Source organism: Ambystoma mexicanum, chromosome 11 (genome assembly GCF_040938575.1).
Source record: "Ambystoma mexicanum isolate Mex_15411 chromosome 11, UKY_AmexF1_1, whole genome shotgun sequence".
Classification (NCBI taxonomy): Eukaryota; Metazoa; Chordata; class Amphibia; order Caudata; family Ambystomatidae; genus Ambystoma; species Ambystoma mexicanum.
In genome coordinates this window covers 1,241,925,845-1,241,935,165 of record NC_090934.1, presented here as the reverse complement: position 1 = coordinate 1,241,935,165, position 9,321 = coordinate 1,241,925,845, and positions in this window count along the sequence as shown.

The following is a 9,321-nucleotide window of genomic DNA, read 5'->3' as shown; positions in this document are numbered from 1 at the left end:
AACTAGGCATTTGACTTTGTCTTGCCCGACACGTTCATCCCAAAGGAGAAAGTACCTGGGCGGCTGTGTGGCCCAAGTTGATCCAATTACAGAGGAGGAATACTGGGAAAGATTAATGATGGCTGACAAAATTGGCCGGACACTTGACGCCCTTAAATTTGTAGAATTGATTTTCTACCCCCAAGTGGAGGTTGACTAATTGAAACAATGAGAGGTTTTGTTATGGTGCACTAAAGAGAGAACGGACTAACAAGATACTGGTTTTGGCTAAATGAATGTTTGCACCGGCTGTGCCTGGTAGTGGGTCTGTGCAACAGGGAGTGCTGCAGCGTTCTCATAGGTGTAGCCCAGTTTAAAAAATATATATCTAAATATTTTTGAGCAGGAGCTCCCACTAATGCTCATTATGCCATGGGAAAGTGGGCAATAGATGTGAGAAAGCAAGATCAATTATGAATGACCAATCAGTTTTGTCTTGAGACCCCAACCGCGTGGTTAGCTGATTGTGCTGAGAGATTATGGCCAATAATTGTTACAAAAAGTGATCAATTGGAACATTTCAGTCAGTCCTGCAGATAATAAACCATTGTGCTAAGCAAATATTTAAAGAAGGATAGACGCCTAGTGGAGTGGGCCTCCAAAATGTACCTGGATAGCCGAGCGCTGTCGCAGTGTCCGCGTCCTCTCGATAGTCATGATTGACAATGCGAAGGTCCTATAACTCCTACCTAGTGCGTTGAATCACAAAGGAGCCGATGTGCTGCGCGCATGCTCTTTACTTGCCTAGGACACTACCTTTTCCGCACATGCTCTGTATACTGTCAACATGCTGGCCAAGTGAAGGCTCCCTGCACATGCATATTGAAAGTGTCATACGACATATGATATGATATATGGCATTTATAACGCACCTATAGACAAGTGTTTCGAGGTGCAACGCAGCAAGGGAGGGGGAACAGAGGGAATACAGACAACGATCCTACTAGGCCAGGTGTCAATCAGATTGCACAAGTGCATGGGAAGGAGGAGGGGGAAAGTGCAGTGCATGGGATAAAGAATAATAATAAGTAGCGTACGGCCAGCTGAGGGCAAGTGCAGGTGTAAGTGCAGACATCAGGTGTCAGCGCTGGTAGTGGAACTGCAGGGATACAGAAACAGTCCCTAAGTGCGGGTGTTGCCAGGAAGGCAGTGCAGGTGCACGAATGGCAGGATGGGACCTGGGCCCGAGATCAGGGGGTGGCCAGGTTACCAGTGCAGTTTCAGTAACAGCCAGGAAGTCAGCAGGGGAGCAAAGGAGAAAAAGCAGAAGCAAAGAGAAAGGTTTTGAGGTGTTTACGGAACCAGAGATGGTTCTCCTCAAGTTTCAGGGAGGAAGGGAGGCTGTTCTAGAGGGAGGCCGCAGCCAAGGAAAGATTACCACCAACTTGTTGCTTGGAGAAGTGACTGACCCTGAGGGAGTTGGAGGCTGATGAGCGGAGAGCTCAGGAAGGAAGATATTTAGGAAGAGAGAGCTGATGGCAATGAGGCCCCAGCCCCAGAAGGCCTTGTGGACAATGCAGAGGGTTTTGAACTTAATCCTCGCAGCCACTGGGAGCCAGTGCAGAGATTTTAGTCCTGGAGAGAGAAGATCCCTGTGCTTGAGGCCAAGGACAAGTCTTGCAGTCTTGTTCTGGATGAGTTGTAGAGGGCGGAGGGTAGAAGCAGGCAGATTTAGAAAGAGGCTGTTGCAATAGTCCAGCCTAGAGAGAACCAGAGATCTGGAGACAGTGAGCTTCTGGGGGAAGGAGAGGAAAGGAACAATACAACAATACCTCTGAGGAGGTGCAGCTGGTAGTGTGACTTCTTAGCGATGTCAGAGATGTGAGGAGAGAAGGAGAGTGTGGAGTCGAAGATAACCCCGAGGTTTTTACCCTCACAGGTGGGAGTAGGAGGAGTGCCAAAGGAGGCCTGCCAGAGAGTGACAGGAAAGGAGGGCGCAGGTGTTCCAATGAGGAGAATCTCGGTCTTACTGGCATTAAGGCAGAGATCATTGGCAGCACACCACTCCTGGATGGCGAACAGGCAGTCAAAGATGAGAGAGGGCGAAGAGGTGGCTGAAGGTAGCCTGAAAATTAGCTGAGTGTCATCTGCATAGCACTGGAAGTTGGGGCAGAGAGCAGCAATGCGGCGGGCAAGAAGTGCCAGGTACAGGTTGAATAGCCAGAGAGAGAGGTTAGACCCCTGGGGAACACCACAGGTAGAGATGGAGGAGAGGAAGGACCCGAGTTGCACCTACGGGGGTCGATAGGAGAGGAAAGAAGTCAGCCACGCCAGGGCCTGACCGGTGATACCCAGGTTGTCACAGACGGTTGAGCAGGATGACATGGTTACCTTTGTCAAAAGCAGAAGAGAGCTCAAGTAGGATGAGGACACAAACAAGGGGTGTTGGGATCAAGGTTGGAGAGCAGGTCTTCACAAATGTTCAGGAGAGCAGTTTCCGTGCTTCTGGCAGCTCTGAAGCCAGACTGATGATCATGGCGACAACCAACAGATTCAGTGTGAAGATTGACCTGGGAGATGGCCAGCTTTTCCAAGAGTTTGCCCAGGAAGGGAGTTATGTAGATTGGGCGATAGTTAGCCGGTCAGGATGGGTCGGCAGAGGGTTTCTTAAGAAGAGGGTGCACAAGGGAGTCCTTCAGGGGGTAAGGGAAGACTCCAGTGGCAAAGGAGTGGTTGCAGAAGTCGGCCAGAGCAGGAGCCAGGGAGTCAATGTGGTCCTTGATGGTTTTGGAGGAACAGGGATGAACCTGTTTTGAAGAGACTTTCATAGATCGGACTTGTTTAGAAACATTGTCTGGGGAAAACTGGGGAAAGGCAGAGAAGGGCGAGGGAAGAGCAGGGAGTAGTGGGAGGAAGGGTAGGAGGAAAGAGGACAGGATGTCCTGAGTTTTGGAGAAGTGAGAAGCCAGTGCCGTGCAGAGGGCCTGGTAAGGCACAGGAGGGGTAGAGACTGCGGCAGGATTGGCCAGTTCCTTGCAGATTTTAAAGAGTTCAGCCAAATTGTTAGATGCTGCAGAGAAGCGGGCTTGAATGTGAGCTCTCTTCTTGGTGAGGACAGAGCCGAAATTGCCTTTGGAGCATGCAGCAGGCTAGTTTGTCAGAGGATGTACATGAAGCATGCCATTTCCTCTCAGCCACCCTTCACTTGCGTTTGAGGGTAATGGGGTCTGAGTCTTGCCAGGAGTTACACTTGGCTTTGGGCTTCAGGCAGTTCCTCATGACAGGGACAAGAAAATCGAGAGTATCAGATATAGCAGAGTGGAGCATGGAAAGGGCTGCGTCGGGGTGTGTCAGCCAGAGAGGGAGAGGGGGATGAGAAATAGGCGACGAAAGCCTCAACTGACACATGCTTCATGGGTCGGATGACCACGAAGGTGGGTGGCAAAGAAGGAGTTGGCTTGGCCTGAGGGGTAGAGCGGGTGAGCTGGGAGGAAAGGAGTAAGTGATCACTACAGGAGAGAGGAGTGGTGAGAGGGATAGAAGGTCTGAGGAGATCAGAACATCCAGCGTGTGCCCTGCTGAGAGTCAGGCCAGAGGGGAGAATAGAGAGAGAGTTGCAAAGGTCATGGAAGAGTCCAGAGGAAGGACAGGAAGCATCCAGGTGGATGTTGAAGTCTCCAAGGAGGAGGAGTTGAGTGGTCGAGACCAGGAGGGAAGAGGAGAGGTCTGCCCACTCAGAGAGGAAGAAGGAGATCTGACCAGATGGCCGATAGATAGTAGCCACTGTGAGGGACTTGCTAGGAGAGAGAGAAAGAGCCTGCTGACGAGGCAAAAGAGGAGTAGGCCTGCGTAGGAATGACAGAGGCAGGAATCCACTCGGGGAAGAACAGGGCTACACCCCCTCCGGAATGGTTGGACCTGGGCGCGGAGAGGATCTTGTAGCCATCAGGGAGGAGGGTGTCAAAGCTTGTGACAGAGCAGGCCGTGAACCATGTCTTGGTGAGACGAGGACATCGAGGTCAAGTTCCTCCAGAAGGTGGCAGATGTCAGAGGAGTGTTTGACAGCTGAGCGAGAGTTTAGAGTGGCAACATGGAGAAGGTTGCCATCCTTGAAAGACTTCCGGGTAGGGGTACAAATCAGAGGTACACCCTACGGAGGTGTAGAAGAAGCCCGGCTGGGGGCAGAAAGGGAGGAGTGGGCAAGGTAGCAAAGGAGGAGGGAATAGGCGAGGAAGCCATGGAGGGGGGAGTGAGGACAACAGCTGAAGGAAATTGATGAGACTGCGGATGCGTCTATCGAAGAGAAGGTTGGCCTCAAGGCCTTGGACCAAGACGGTGCCATTCACATAAACATTAATGATGACCTTAGAGGAGTGGAAGGAGGACAGGAGGGCCTCCCACCAGGTGCCACCATTAATGGGGGAGGAAGAGAAAGGAGAGAGCACAGAGACCATGTGAAAGTCCATAGGTCAGGTGAGCGAACCACAAAGAGGATGTCAGTGACAGTTTGCCTGGAGGAGGCACTGGTATAGGTGTCAGTGGTAGGGAGGCCTGGATTGGAGACCAGGATGTCCTTTTTAAACTTCTTCTTACCAGATTTAGTGAGGAGAGCAGGATAGTCTATAGAGAAGCAGTTGGAAAAGATGGGAGAGACAGAGCACCATAGAGTAGGTAGGAGAGAGGAGGAAGAGTGAGAAGGGAATAGTTTCTTACCTGTAACTCCATTTCTCCAGCATTGGTATCTTTCATGGATTCACATGCTTAGAATATTCCCCGTCGTCAGACTGGGACCCTCGGTACACATATATAGCCTTTTCCTATAGGAAAACTTCCGACACTTTTGTGTCCTATCTACGTCCTTTTAGGACCCGCCTACGCAAGCTCCGTAGGCCGTCCCAGTATAAGAGGCCCACCCCCGCGGCTCCCCTTCAGATTTCGGCCCCTCCAAAGTAGGAAGCGTTAAACTTATCACGCAAATACATTGCATTCCGGGGAGGTTGGCGGGCGCATGTGAATCCATGAAAGATACCAATGCTGGAGAAATGGAGTTACAGGTAAGAAACTATTCCCTTCTCCAGCATTGGATCTTTCATGGATTCACATGCTTAGAATAGATTGTATAGCAGTAACACCTGAAACGGCGTTGAGAATGTAATGTAATATACCCTCACCATAATACACAATGCATATGTACAGCAGGAATAAGTTTACTCATATAACCTTTCCCACATAAAGTATACTGTCATCAAAAGGTAGAAAACAGACTCTCCACAGTATGGAGCTTACCTTACTGAAACAGATGGCGCAGGACAGCTCTTCCCATCTGCACCTCGTCCGCATGCTGCCTGGCAAGGCAGTAGTGGCGGGTAAACGTGTGGGGCACTGACCATGCCGCAGCCTGGCATATATCCATTAGCGGAATTCCTGCCCATAATGCTGCTGAGGAGGACGTTGATCTTGTAGAATGGGCTCTGGGATGCCCTTGCAGCGGCCTTCCGGCCTTGGAGTGGCAAAACGCAATCGTCGATGAGACCCATCGAGCCAATCCTTGTTTAGAGATCGCTTTTCCCCTCGTCGACGGACCATATGCGATGAACAGTTGTCGAGTAGACCCGAGTTCCTGTGTACGATGTAGGTAAAATTTCAGAGCCCTCTTAACGTCCAAGGTATGAAGAGCTTTTTCTGCTACCGATGATGGGGTCGCGAAGAAAGTAGGTAGAACAATGGACGAGTGTTTGTGATACACTGTCAGAACTTTTGGGACAAACGTAGGATTAGTTGCCAGGACCACCTTGTCCTTAAAGAATCTTAAGTATGGCGGGTCTACGACCAGCGCTTGCAGTTCCGAGATTCTCCTAGCTGATGTGATAGCAATTAAGAATGCCAACGTCCACGATATGAATTTCATGTCCGACGTGGCCATAGGCTCAAAGGGCGGTTTCATTAAGCCTGCCAGCACTGTGTTGAGACTCCAAGTTGGAGGGAAACGTTTTACCGGGGGAAAAGTTCGAAATAAACCCCTCATGAAGTGTTTCACAAGTCTGACGGTTGTAGGCCTTGCTGTCCTCGACACCATTCACAGAACCTCCGCCACTTATAGGTGTAAGATTTGTTGGTAGAAGGGGCTCGAGCCGCCTGCAGAATTTTTTGACAATCCTCCGAAACGTCTAACGCACCGAACTCCGAAAAGTCAGCAGCCAGGCTGCAAGGTTGAGACTGTCCGGGTCGTGGTGCCACACCGTGCCTTTGTCCCGGGATAGTAGGTTCGGGACTCTCGGAAACACTATTGGATGTTCCAGCGACAGGTGAAGCAGGTCGGAGAACCACGGTTGCCGCGGCCAGTACGGTGCCACTAGAATTACCCGGCAACTGTATCTGCGTATCCACTGTACTGTCCTCCGTATGAGGGGGAACGGAGGAAAAGCATAAAGAAACATGTCCGTCCATGGGAAGGAGAATGCCTCCCCCATGGAACCCTCCTGAGGCCATCTGCTTGCGAATTGCTCGCATTTCTTGTTGTCCTTGGTTGCGAAAGCGTCCAGAGGGGGGTGACCCCATTTTTCGAACACTTTCATCAGCTGAACTGTGTCCATTTCCCATTTGTGTATCTGGGCCATGCTTCTGCTGAGGGAATCTGCTTGCGAATTCCTCACTCCCGGGAGATGGTGAGCCACGATGGAAATCTCGTGCTTTAATGCCCAATGCCATGTTTTCTGGGCCTCTATGGAAAGAGTTCTTGATCGCGTCCCTCCTTGTTTTCTCAAATAAAACATGGCCGTCGTATTGTCGGTCAGTACACGTACTCGTGATCCCTTGATGTGTGGTAGGAATGCCTTCAAGGCCCATCGTACCGCTCTGAGCTCTAACACGTTTATGTGTAGGAGTGACTCCGTTGGAGACCAGCGACCTTGCGTTTGAAGAGTACCCTTGTGAGCTCCCCATCCGCTTAGGGACGCATCCGTGACTATGGTTCGCTGAAACTCCGGTTCCTGTAGGGGTACCACGTTGTTCAGATTGTGGAAACTCAGCCACCACTGAAGGGTCCGAAGCAGCTTGTCGTCGCCGATGGTTATCTTGTCTGACCACGATTCTTGGGCCTGCGTCCATCGGTCCGCGAGGAATTCCTGGACTGGCCTCATGAATAGGCGAGAGTTTGCCACTAGATGGATGCAGGATGCCATGGCCCCTAGGACCGAAACGTATTTCCTCACTGAGAGCCTGTTGGTTTGTCGTAATCGGCTCGCCAGCTGGTTGAGTTTTGAGGTTCTGTCGAGAGAAGGCTTCACTAGCCCTAACTGGGTCTCGAACTGTGCCCCCAGGAACACCAACGTTCTCGATGGCCGCAGAGAGGATTTTTCGAAGTTTATGGCAAATCCCAGCTGTTGTAGAAGCTGCATGGTGGCTTGCAAACTTGTGTTGGTCGACGCTGGGGAGGATCCCCTTACCAGCCAGTCGTCGAGGTATGGGTATACGTGGTGGCCTTGCTTCCTTAGCCAGGCCGCTACTGGGGCCAGGCATTTTGTGAACGTTCTGGGGGAGGTCTTGAGCCCAAAAGGGAAGAACCGTGAACTGGTAGTGAGTCCACCCTATTACAAATCTCAGGAATTTCCTGTGTTTCCGACACATTGGAACATGGAAGTACGCGTCCTGTAAATCCAGGGACGCTAGAAAATCCCCTTCTTGAACGGCGCGGATCACTTCCTGCAGCGTGAGCATTTTGAATTTTAGGCTCTTTAGACTTTAGAGACTTGTTGAGATCGCGTCTAAAATGGGACGCCATTTGCCGTTCGGCTTTTTTACGACGAAGTATCTTGAGTAGACTCCTGGACCTCTCTGTGATGTTGGAACTAATTCTATCACGCCCTTTGCTAACATGAGAGTTACCTCTTGTTGCAGTATCCTCAGATGGGAATGAGCGGTGAACGCAGGTTTAATGTGCGGAGGGCTGTGCTTGAATTGTAGAGAGTGCCCGTTCCTTATAGTGTCCAGCACCCATTGATCCGTCGTTATTCGTTCCCATTCGTCGACATATGCTGACACTCTTCCCCCCAGAACGGTGTGTTGTCTGTCACTGCTGGTCTTTATTTTGCTGGTCTCTCGACGACGACGGATAGGATGGTCTCTTCCTGGACGTCTGGAAGTTTCAGCGTCGGTTTGCCGTTTGGGAAGCACGCCTGTATCCCTGGGAGGGGTAAGCCGACCTGCCAAAGGATCTGTCTCCAGACGCAGAGAATCTGGAATTACCTGAAGCCCCTCTAAAGGGACGAAAAGACTTGTTGCTTCGGCCACTCTGGAGGGCACCCAATGAACGTGCCGTGTCCGAGTCCTCTTTCATTCCCTTTAGGGCCTCGTCTACCTTCTCTCCGAATAGAAGGTCTCCCTCAAACGGCATATCTAATACTTTGTATTGTACCTCTGGTCTGAAGTAGGTCCACTTAAGCCATGACTGTCGTAATACGACCCCATTATTGACTTGCTTGAAGCCTGACTCAGCGAGGTCCACCGCAATGTTTATTGCGTGATTGGAGGCTTCCTCACCCTCTCGGACAAGCAACATCGCTGCCTTCCTATGCTCTTCCGGAAGATGATCCAGCAACGGCGCTAGCCTGTGCCACATCTCTCTGTCGTACCTGGCTACAATAGCCAGAGAGTTTGCGGCCTTTACTGTGGTTGCTCCCACGGAGAGCACTTTTTTGCCAAAGGCATCCTGGCGTCTTGCTTCGTTTTCAGGCGGAGTCGTGCACTTGTGCTGGGCCTTCGCCTTCCTCGCCGCTGCCGCCGACACCACCGATTCCGGCGTTGGTTGGGAGGATAAACACTTGGGGGTAGACTCTGGAGCCTTAAACTTTTTCTTGAGGCGTCCTTTCACTGCCGGCTCCGAAAAGGGGTGACGCATTGCCTGCAACCCCTCCTTCCACACGTGGTCTAGTATTGGTATTGAGAACACAGACCTCCTTCTCTTACCCATGTGGTCGAACAAAAAACAGTCCTTTTTCTGGTCTTCCTGGGACAAACCAAATTCCTTACACGCCTTCTCCATCATAGAATGGAATGATGCAATGTCGTCTGGAGGGGACGGGTGAGCTGGGCTTCTTGGGGTTTCTAACTCCACCTCTGACTCCCAGGTTGGATCCCTGGAGGGGGATGATGAGATATCCGACATGGCTCCTCTGTCAGACTCCGAATCTGGCAGCTCACCTTCCTCTTGGGGTGCCAGTGCTGAGGTTGGCGTGCGTAAGTGCATCGGTGGACGGGACGGGCCCGGCTCGTCGACGGGTGACTGTGGCAGGTTGGCCTGAGGTAGTCTCTGGTCCAACGACTGTACCAAAGACTGAAGCGTGG